At 40.7% G+C, this 12,063-nt stretch overlaps 1 protein-coding gene across 12 annotated transcripts in view; it reads left to right on the top strand.

The window, feature by feature from the left end:
• Window positions 1-12,063, top strand: part of ATRX (ATRX chromatin remodeler) — a 203,040-nt gene that overhangs the window by 180,722 nt on the left and 10,255 nt on the right. The window lies entirely within an intron of this gene.

Below are 12,063 nucleotides of genomic sequence, written 5' to 3'. Positions count from 1 at the left end.
TGAAACAATTGAGCAGCAACAAAAACCAAAAAAGCCTTAGGGACATTGTGTTTGTCCTTTGTTCTTGAAGAGGACCATGACATCAAGATGATGACATGACTTGCCGTTGACTTTGATTTGAGTGAGGGAGGGGCTGTGCAAGGTCACCAAGGTCATTGTCTTCTCCTGAGCCATCTGGGTCCAGTGGCCTGATATTCATCAGGACCGCTGGAGATCGCCCAGGATGCAATGGGAGACCCTGGCCCTTTCAGGCTAAGGTCTTATCACATTCTCACTTTGAGTGGGATATTCTCATTTAATGAATAGGCATCTTTAAGTAGTTATTCAAGGGATGACCCCTTTAATAAAAAAAAAAAATCAAACTGGGAGAGAAGACCCTCAGGGTTCCTGGGTAAACGAGAAATAATTACTATTTAGTAGTTACATTAATTCTGTGGTAGGTGGGTGGGGACTTGTTGTCTAGTCTGTAAGCTCCAGAGTGAATTAAGCAAGAAATGTAGCCAGTAAACACAAAGGCAAAAGGCAGCTTTTGTCCATGGAATGTACCTTCCCCTGGGTATAACACCAGAGGAGAGGAGGGGAAGGAGGAGAGAAGAGGAGTTTAGGGACATAGTATTCATCAGTGGTCAGACTTAATTCTGGAGCCACATGAGGTCCTGTTCTGTTTCTGTGCTGCTAACTTGCTATATGCTGCAAGCCTAGCCACAATATAGTATAATCATAACAATGATAATAATAACTAAAATCTATATAGCACCTACTATGTGCTAGGCACTTTTACAAATATCTTCTCATTTGATCCTCCAACAACCCAGGGAGGTAGGTGCTCTCATGATCTCCATTTTACTGATGAGAAAACTGAGGCAAACGGTGAAGTGACTTGTCCACGGTCACACAGCTAGTATATGTCTGAGGATGGATTTGAACTCAGTTCTTCATGACTCCAGGCCAACAGTGGTCCTAAACTGTGATCCTAGATTACTAGCTGCCTGTTGAACTAGCTGGGTGTCCTCGAGGTATCCCAGGCTCTCAGAGTATCTAAATCAGAAGTCATTATCCTTCCCCCTAAATCCATTCTGCCTTCAAATTTCCCTGTTTCTCTTGAGGGTTTCATGATCCTTCTGGTCACCCATTTTCATAGCTTGAGTCATCCTTTACTCTTCCCTTTCCCTCCATTCCCCACACGTCCAGTTAGTTGTAGAATCTCATCAGTTCTACTTCCACAGCTTGTCTTGCCCTCATGCCTTTGTCTTTACTCGTTTGGCCACCACACTGGTTCACACCTTGTCACCTCTTGCTGGAGCCATTGCAGTGGCTTCTTAATACGTCTTGTTTCCAGCCTCTTTGTCTTCCAATCTGCCCCACCTACAGTGGCAAAAAGAGAATCTTCAATGGCTCACTATTGCTTTTGGGAAAAAATACAAAACTCTTCACAGTCTGGCTCCAGCCTTATTCAGACCCTCAGCATTCCAGTCAAACTGGCTTACTTACCATTCCAAACTCTCCTGTGGGTTTGTACAGATAGTCTGTCAATATATCCCCTCCTTACCTCTGCCTCTTAAACTCTTCAGCTTAAGTACCACCTCTTTGAATCTTTCCTCATCCCCCTACTATTTAGCGCTTTCTCCTTCTTGGAATTATAAGATCTGTTTAAATTTGGGTTGTCCCAATATATTTCCTTGCCTTTTGTTTTTAGTTTTTGTAACCCCAACACTTAGCACCATGCTTTGTGCGTAGTAGGCACATTGGAAATGTTTGTGAACTTAGAATGAAAGCTCCTTGAGAGCAGGGATTGGTTTTGCATGCCGTGCTCTCCCCCCCCCCCCCCCCAACCGCCCTCGTTTAACACAGTGCCTGGCACATGGTAAGTTCTTAAATTATTAATAAAATATGTTACTAATAAATCTTGGTAAAATTTTGAATAAAAGAAATGCTTATTCAATAATAGTTTGTACATTTGTCAAATTGTCAAAAGTTCAAAAGCAGAAAAAGGATAGATGTACAGATATCTAGTTGAAAACTGTTAAAATTCAATCCAACAAGAGAGAATTCTTGTGGGAAATATAATGTGCCTTGCTGTCAATGAAGAGCCTGGGGGGTAACCACCAGGGAAGTCCTGCCAACAAACCACTTGACTGGAGGGAGATGTGGCATTTCAAGGTTTGCAGTCTTCTCTTCTAGAAATACCCTGACAAAGAGAGGATATGTTGGCACCTGTCACATTCTTTCCCTCTAATCTGAAGGTATTTTAAATGCCTGCTTGGGGAATAGCATGGACACTAATATCAGCCACTGTCCAGTGATCATTAAAGGACTTCTCATTCTCAGATGTGGGGAAAATCCCACATTGGACATTGGGATAGAGCTTTCATAGGATGAGGATTTTGAGAAGAAAAAGTAGAGACGTGTTTCAGGGTGTCATCATGTGGTGGAACGGTTTATGGATTTGGAATCAAAAGATTGAGTTGGAGTCCTTCTCCGCCATTGTATGCTAGAGGACAGGTTTTCAGCTTACTGTGACTGATAGAAGTACCGGACTCAGGGTCCTTCTGGGTTCTAAAACTGAGTCTGCCATCTCCCTGACCTTCAGTTTCCTCAGGGTTTTGAACTAGATGAACCAGAAGGCCCCTTTATCATCCTAGCAGCATTTTTTAAAATGCATTTGAATTTCTGTAAAATTGAGAGTTTGAGCTAGTGATTTATGGGTTTCCTTCCAGTTCTAACTTTTTGTGATTTTTTCTCCTTTAAGTTCTGTGCCTGTGTCAAAAGAAAAATCTTCATCTATCACAAACAATTCACTATAGCTGTCTGGTGGGTCAAAACTTTACTTTGACCAAATCTGTCCCCATCTTCCCCCGTCCCACAAATGAAGTCTGAGAGTAATAGTGAGGAAAAGATCTGTACACTTTGGAGTCAAAGGATCTGAGTACTGTCTTCGCTTTGCTCCTTTCTAAGGTGTGACCTTATCAGCATCTCTGGCAGGCAGGCCTTAGTTTTCTTATCTATAAATTAAGGGGATTGGACTAGATAACCCCTTAGGTTCCTTCTAACTCCAAGTCAGTAATCCTATGATGGTTGAGAAATTAATAGCACTTTGAATGTGTTCATTTAAAAAAATGAAATATTCAGTTTTAAATATATTAATGTTTTGTTTGAAAAAAATTTATTGATGCCTTTTGCCTTTACATCAGTCATTACACACACACGCATACACAAAAATACAAATATTAATATAATTCCATTACATTAGTTACATCCTGGTTTTTTTTTAGCTTTTTTCTCTATTCCCTATGTTCTTAAGTGTTTTATAAAAGAAATTACACTGTTATTCATGTTTACCTTATGGATACAAATAGACTAAGTCACAAAGGTTCAGTCCAATGACATAAGAAGGGAAGGAAAGAAGCATTTATTAAGCACCTACTATATGTCAGGCATGGGTAGCTAGCTGGTGCAGTGGATAGAGTGCCAGGCCTGAAGTTAGGAACACTTAACTTCCTGAGTTTAAATCTGGCCTCAGACAGGCCTAGCTGTGTGACCCTGGGCAGGTCACTTTACCCTGTTTACCTCAGTTTACACATATGTAAAATGAGCTGAAGATGGAAATGACAAACCATTTCAGTATCTTTGCCAAGAAAACCCCAAATGGGGTCACAAAGAATTAGAAGTGATTTTACACATATTTCAGGCACTTTACAAATATTATCTCATCTGATTCCCCACAACAACAACCCTAGGAGGCAGGTGTTTTATTATCCCCATTTTATAGATGAGGAAACTGAGGCAAACAGGTTCTGTGATTTGCCCATAGCTAGTAAGTATTGAAGCAGGATTTGAACTCAGGTCTTCCTACCTTTAGCACTACCTTGCTGCCTCCTGACAGTGAACTCAAATTCTGGTTTGTAGTAACACAATTATTTCAGTAGACATTGCTTCCTTAGTAATTTGAAAGATTTATCTTCTCTATTGTGAAATAAAGTGTGAGATTATAAGAACTAACAACAGAGGAGTAGACTAAGAACTTACTTATTGCCAGACAGCAATAAAGTTAGAACAACAAAATAATATTTCCATCAGGTGAGTTGTGGAAAGGACTTTGACCCTTACAATAAGCTTTTGTCTCTCTCTTTTTTTTTTTTTTACACAGTTATTATAAGGATATGGCCAGAAGTTAGCTGGCTTTATTGTTCATCCCCTTGAATCTTATTTGTGGGGAGCTGTTTAGCCCTTGAACAGACTGCAACCTATGAAATGATCAGTTAAATGTGCTGAATAAAGGGACTGTGCCAGTAATGGTGTCTGGTCTTTGTTGCTTTATCTAGTGGTATTGAGTATCCTTCTACCCAACATTGTACCAGACTGATGAATGAGAAAGTATTATTAGCATTTTAAGAGTGCTAAGCCATTTTTTTACCTGGTCCTGTCCCAGAAATATTTTTCCTTGTGCCTCCTAATGTGCTTGATTATATTGGGGGTTAATTATGTTATCTGATGTAATTAAAGCAAAAGTGGGTACATATGACTGTCAGAGTAAATAAAGGACAAATTACCCTTTCCTGTTAATAAAGAGTTCATTAGTTCATTAAGGTAGGAATTACCTGATGTATGCTACAGTTCTGTTCCTGAATGTTTGATAAAAAAATAAGTAGTTTTTAAAGTTAAATGATATTTTAAAGCCTACACAGGCTTCATCTCCATAGACGTAAATAGGAAGAATAAATGATTGTGGACACTACAGATATTCAAGAGAAGCGTTAAAAGGTTGGCATCTTGCAGGGGGCAAAAAAACAAAAAAACACAGAGGCTTTTACTTGATCTTCTCACTGATTATCTGGATCTCCTTGCATTGTTAGACACCTGACCAACTTTACCCCTATTTTACTTTCATTGTTAGTGTATGGTGACTTAATTTCACATTTTATGCAAATCTGTTTTTTCACAAATTGCTTAAAAGACCTTTTTAAAAAAATTTTTTTCAATTTGTATTGATACAAGTTTTCTTTTTACATCACTCTCATTTCTGAACATATTCCTTCCCTTACCCTCAGTGAGCTGTCCCTTTATAACAGAGAATAAAAATGAAAAAGGGTAAAAACTTTTCAGCAAATAGCAATCAAGCCTAACAGTATTTACAGTGCCTCACACCCATAATCCCCAACTTCTGCAAAGAATGAAGGGAGATGTGTTTTCTTATCTCTTCTCTACAATCCAGGCTTGGTCATTATAATTACATAGCATTCAGGGCTTTTTTTTTCTTTTTCCTTTTACTTTGTTGACATTGTGTAAGAGGCAACATGGGTTAGCTGAAAGAAAGCTAACCTTGAAATCTGTCCAACCTGGATTCAAGGCTTGCCTCTGAGATATACTGAGGGTAGCTCTCCAGGACTCTTAATGCTCAGAGCAGGTATAGATCTGCCCTGGTAATGGGAGTCCCTTAACAACCAGGAGCTCCCTGAATAAATGACGTCACAATCTAAGTCCAAATAGTAAAAGGATTTGTATAGATTGTCCTCCCAGTTCTGCTTCCTTCCTACTCCAACTTCCATTTGAGTCTTCTCATGCTTCTCTGAATTCTACATTATCCTATTTTAAAGGAGCAATAATGGTCCTTTATAGTCATCTACCACAATTTTCTTTCGTCATCCACCTCAATTGATGGACATCTATTTTTCTGTCCAATTCTTTGCTATCACAAACAGTGCTGCTATGAATATTTTGGTGTATATAGGACATTTTATTTCATTGACCTCCTTGGTTCAAAAGATATGAGCTGTTTTAGTTTTCTCTTAACTCTCTTGAAATTTATTTTACATGAGTGGTTGTACCAGTCCAGTCCAACAGTATATTAGTGTGTTGGTCACCTTTCAATATTGACTTATCCCTATCTTTAAGGGCAACTTAGCTCTGCAGTGGCTAGAGTGCCTGGTCTGGAGTGAGGAAGACTCATATTCCTGAGTTCAAATCTGACCTCTGACATTTCCTGACTGTCTGATTCTGGGCAAGTCACTTCACCTTGTTTGCCTCAGTTTTCTCATTTGTCAAATGAACTGGAGAAGGAAATGGCAAACCACTCCAGCATCTTTGCCAAGAAAATCCCCCAAAAATGGCATCATGAAGAGTTGGACGTGACTGAACAACAACATTCCTATCTTCTGTCATTTTTGCCAGTTTTCAGGGTGTGAAATGAAACTTCAGAGTTGCTTTGATTTGCATTTCTCTTATTAATTGCAAAAGCCTTTATGAAGCTTTTACTTTTACTTACTATATGATAAGCACTGTACTAAGTGCTAGGATACAAATAGTAGGAGCAAAACCAGTCCCTACCCTCAGGAGGCTTATATTCTAATATCAGAAGACAACACACACACACACACACACACACACACACACATGTGTGAGTGTGTGAGAGTGTGTGTGTGTGTGTGTGTGTGTGTGTGTGTGTATGGGATTAGTGGTTAGAGAAGAGTGTGTTTCTTGTTCAGAGCAGTGGGTTGACATGTCCTTTTCAGTCGGGGTGGAAAAGGGGGGGGTTGTGGTGGAGGTTGTACAGGAAAGGCAGTATAGCATGAAGATGACTGGAGAAGATGAGTGTCCTGATTCTGAATCAAGCAAGATAGAAAGAATTCATACCAATTATTACTGGTTGGGAGCAATCCTTCAGCCTTGCTTCATCGATCTTCTTTCCTATTTCTTTACTTGTTCCAAATAATTGGATTCCTATAGCCCAAGTAAAATCTGAGGTCTGGTGCTCTTCTTCCTTCATTCTTACTTTTTTCTTTAAGATTCTAGACCTTTTATTTCTCTAAATGAATTCTGTTATTTCTTCTGGCTCTAAAGTATTTAAAAGGGGAAGTATTCTTAATAACCTAATGACAAGGCGGGATTCTAGCCTGGAGCATGATCTGTTCCAGCATGGAGCAGGAACTGGAAGAAGGCTTACAAAGACTGACTTCTAATTTATGCATGATGCTTGATACTATAGATGAATGATAGGCAAACTAGATCCCAGTGCTTAAATTAATTTGAGTCCTTCCAACTTGATTTATGGTTGATGGGCTAGCTGACTTAAAGTAACTGAAATGTGAGGACTATATGTAACAGGACAACCCTTCTCTGTTCCATTTAGAATAATTTACAGCTCCAGTTTTTGGGATCTGTCAAATCATTGCTTGACAGAAGTGGACTCATTGAATCTCTAGTTAATTGTCGATAAAGTAGTAGTTGTTACATGTATGTAAACAGTCTTTGGAACAAGCTCCTAGGGTACCAGTATTTAGCAGTAGAATTATGGAAAACAGGGTTAGGGTATACTGTATGAGTACTGGATTGGACCTGTTCCTTCAGAAATACAAAGAAGGAACAGCTGGAAAGAGAGACCTGGGGGAAAATTAAGTTTTATATCTGAGAATTGAGGGGGAAAATGTTTTTAATCTAATTGAAAACAAACCCACAAGATATTTCATGATGAAATTCTCACATGACTCGGAAAGAATGATGTTACTACCTCTGCCAAAATTTTCCTTGTGCTATGGATGAGAACCTGAGTTCTCTGTGAGTGCTGGCATGTCCTATCGGTCTAGAAAAGCTTTGCATATTAGTCCCAGTGATGAACAGTGTGTCTATCATCTGGGGATTTTGCTAGCTAAGTTCAGATTCTTCAGCAGGTTAACCACAGGATGACATTAGACCTGGCCCAGAGCCAAATCAATGTTCTCCATGTGGATCTGGGTAGACCTCATCTCTCATGTAACTGCTGAGCTGGTGCCATATGCAAATTCCGTTCAGTCCCTGGGTACCCAGACCACTGCCCTGAATTCCCTCATGCACAACTCCCTGGTGTTTGGAGAGGAGACATTGAACCCAAAATGCCCTCCATCATTGAGACACCAAAAGGTAGAGGTTCCACACATTTGGTATCTGTAGGTAGGAATTTGTATCACCTGCTCCCTTAATCCCAGTGATGAAATGGGCACCTTTTTTGGCTACCTCTTCCCTACTCTCATCTCTATTCAGCTGAATCCTACCACTCCCTAGTCACTTTCCTTCTGTTTTCCCTTTCCACACTTTCTTTTAGAACTTTTTGTTGTTGTTAAATTAATGTATTTGTTTTCAGTTTTCAACAATCACTTCCATAAGTCTTAAAATTTCTCCCCCTCCTTCTGTCCTCCCTCCCCAGCATGGCATGCAATCTTATATGGGCTCTACACATATATTCTTATTTAACACATTTTCACATTAGTCATGACGCATAGAAGAATTGAAATGAATGGGAGAAACCATGAGAAAAAACAGACCAAAATGTAACAAAATAGAAAATACTCTGCTTCATTCTACTTTCCAGTTCCATAGTTCTTTCTCTGGATGTGGATAGCATTTTGCCTCAAGAGTCCTTTGGGAATGTTTTAGGTCCTTGCATTGCTATGAAGGGCTAAGTCTACCAGAAACAGTCTTTACACACTATGGCTGTTACTGTGTATAATGTTCTCCTGGTTCTGCTCCTTTCACTCAGCATCAGTTCATATAACTCTTTCCAGGCTCTTCTGAAATTCTCCTATTCATCATTTCTTTTAAAACTTCTGTTTAACCATTAAATTTCCCTCCTTCTTCGATCTCTCCTTTTCATTTTCCCTTCATCTTCTTGCACTCAAGGGAACTTGGCAATCCCCAGAAGACTCTTTTCGGTAATGGTTGCTCCTGTCATGTGTGAATGGGTTCCAAGAAGTTGTACTCCCTTCAGACCTCCTTTCCACCATCATTCAACAGCCTTTTCTTTGAGGTTCATTCCATCCATTTTTTCATCCCTTTCAAATTCTCCTTTTTTGTTATCTTTTTCACCTTTCTCAACAAGTTTAGCAATTGACATATCTTTCCTTATAATTCTATTCCTGCCTATGTATTTGGGAACTTCAATATACATGTTAATGTCCTCACTAACATCCTGGCCTCCCAGTTCATCAGCCTCAATTTCCATGTCCTACTTCTCTCAGCTGCCACCCAGAGGTTGTCTCACCCTTATTCTCATCACTGCCCATAACTACTACCCCTTGATCTTGCTGTTTAGTCATTTCAGTTGTTTCTAACTGTTTGTGACCCTGTTTAGGGTTTTCTTGGCAAAGATGTTGGAGTGATTTGCCATTTCCCTCTCCAGCTCATTTGATAGATGAGGAAACTGAGGCAAACAGGGTGACATGACTTGCCCAGGGTCACAGCTAGTAAGTGTCTGAAGCTAGATTTGAATTCAGGAAGATGAGTCTTTGTGACTCCAGTCTGGCACTTAGCTTCCCCTCCCTTTGATCTAGAACTCTGAAATTCCCCTTTCTGATCAGTATTCTCTCCTTCCATCTCTTCTTTTCCATCCTCACCACAATCTCTTTACATTATTGAACCTATAATTTACTAGTTCAACTAAGTACTCTCCTACCCTTTGACTTCCTTGTCCCCTTGTCCTACTCTCATTCATGGTCTGCCACTCACCAACCCTCAATCATGCCACCCTTCTCTGCTCATACTTCTGAGTTGCTATGGATACTGAAGTAAATTTCTTTATTCTGCTTTCATTTTGCTCTTAACTGCTGTACAGGGGCAGCTAGGTGGTGCAGTGGATAAAGCACCAGTACAGGAATCAGGAGGACCTGAGTTCAAATCTCACCTCAGACACTGACACTCACTACCTGTGTGACCTTGTGCAAGTCAAGTGACCAATTGCATCATGCTGGGTGATCTCCAATCATCCTGATGAATATCTGGTCACTGGATTCAGATGGCTCTGGAGGAGAAATGAGGCTGGTGACCTGCACAGCCCTCTCTCACTCAAAACAAAGTCAAGTGCAAGTCATGTCATTATTTCTCTGATGGCATGATCTTCTTCAGCAATGAAGGACAAATACACACACAACTGCTGTACAGCAAAGCTTTTATTCACCCTTGATTGCCTCTGTCCCATTGCCCTCAGTGTTGTTGCAGCAGTTCCCCTCAATTTAAATACCCTCTGGCTTCTGTTCCCTCTCAGCAGATGTCCATTCCTCTCTTCCAATAAGATACCGTCCCCTGTTCTCTCTCCCTTATCCCCCATCCCCCACTCCATGCCTTAAAGCCTCTCTAAACCTTCACCCACTCTCCCTTCATTCATATCTCTGAAGAAGAGGCAACACTTTTTCCTTGCCCAACCTTGCCTCTCTAGCTGGTCTTTCAATCCATACTCTCTAAGATCTTGCTCTATTAATCTCCCCCATCTGTTGGTTATTTCTCTGCTGCCCATGAACATGCTCAGATTAACTTCATCCTTCAAATAAAAGCCCACAGTTGTTCCTGCTATCATTCTCTGCTGGGGATGGAAGCTCAATTCCATGTGGACAGTCTCGGGCGGGTAAAGGTGGGAACTTCTAAATCTTAGAGTTCTCATGAAGCCCCCCATAAACACCAGGGAATCAAGGAGTGAGACCGAGCAATCTCGTGTATTTCCGCCTCTTCCCGTGAGAAACGTGATGGGAGGAGCATCCCCCTCGAGACTGTCCCGGATCTGGGCACACCTATTGTTATCTAACAGGCACAGTATTCAGGTGCAAACTATGCGGCCGGAGAGCTTAATTAGGAGCAGGAAAGCCTGAAGGCGCTCTTAGCGCGGGAGGGGCGCGGACAGGACAGAAGGCTCTGTTTTTCCTCTCTTCGCTCTCCCCACTTACACTTCTGCTTCCAATCTCTTATTATAAGATCTTTGCCTCCTTGGGAGATTCCTCGCTCCCTCCTAAGGAAGAATTCCCCCTGCACTTGTAACCAGGACCCTGAATAAAAGCTTAACCCTTGTTCGACTCCGGAAAGTCTCTTCTCTCATACGTTTATCCAGTTTGGCCAACCAAAGACCTGCGATAGAGGTAAGGTAAGACTCGGGTAGCCCTCAGGCCTCTAGGCCTGGCAATTCTCTACTCTTTTTCACTGCCAACCTCCAGAGAAATCCTCTGTGCTCTCTCACCTCCCACTCTTTTATCTGACCCTTGATGTTTGGCTTCTTATTCTACTACTCAGCTGAAACTATTTATTGTCAAATCCAGTGGCCTTCTTCCAGTCTTCATCCTACTTGACATCTACATAGCATTTGGCAATATTGACCACCCTCTCCCGCATACTAACACTTCTGGCCTTTTGTGATCCTCTTCCCATATTTTTCCTCTTATCTGTCTGACTGCTCCTTCTTGGGTTTCTCTGCTGGCTCATTCTTAATATAACTTCCCTTAGCAGTGACTATCCCCTCAGACTCTGCCATGATTCCTCTTCTTTTCTCTCTGTGTTCTCACTTGATGAACTTAATTAGTTCCTAGGAATTCAATTGCCATTTCTTTGCAGATGACTCTCAAATCTATATATCAATCCCTAATCTCTCTGCTGAGATCCAGTTCCATTTTACCAACTACATAGTGAACGTTTCCAGTTTGGTGGTCTATAAGCATCGCAAATTTGATAGAAGAGATTTGGAGGAGTCATGCTGGTTGCCTTCAAATATTTGCAGGATTTCTGTTTGACCCCAAAGGGTAGAGCCAGGGGCAATGACAGAACAATTCTAACAAATTCCCTCTCCATATGGTAGCTCTATCCCTTCTATAAACTTAACACACAGGCATGTCACAGTGTGTATCCATGAGAGGAGTGCCCAAACCCAGGAAATTGCAGACCGTTGAAGTGTCATTGAGTATTTCCTAGATTTGTTATTGCCAATCTTTTTTTTTTAATAGTACTACTACATATACAAAAATATTTATAGCAGCTCTCTTTGTGGTGACCAAAAATTGGATTCCCATCAGTTGGAGAATGGCTGAACAAGTTGTGGTATATGAATGTAATGGAATGCTATTGTGCTATAAGAAATGATGAATAGGAAGACTTCAGAGAGACCTAGAAGGACTTATATGAACTGATGCTGAGTGAAAGGAGCAGAACCAGGAGAACTTTGTACACAGTAACATCCACAGTGTGTGAGGAATTTTTCTGGTAGACTTAACCCTTCACAGTAATGCAGGGACCTAAAACATTCCCAATGGACTCTTGAAGCAAAATACTATCCACATCCAG

The sequence above is a fragment of the Notamacropus eugenii genome, chromosome X, assembly GCF_028372415.1.
Source record: "Notamacropus eugenii isolate mMacEug1 chromosome X, mMacEug1.pri_v2, whole genome shotgun sequence".
NCBI lineage: Eukaryota > Metazoa > Chordata > Mammalia > Diprotodontia > Macropodidae > Notamacropus > Notamacropus eugenii.
Note: the sequence above shows the minus strand (reverse complement) of the source record. Positions and strands in the feature narration are given on the sequence as shown.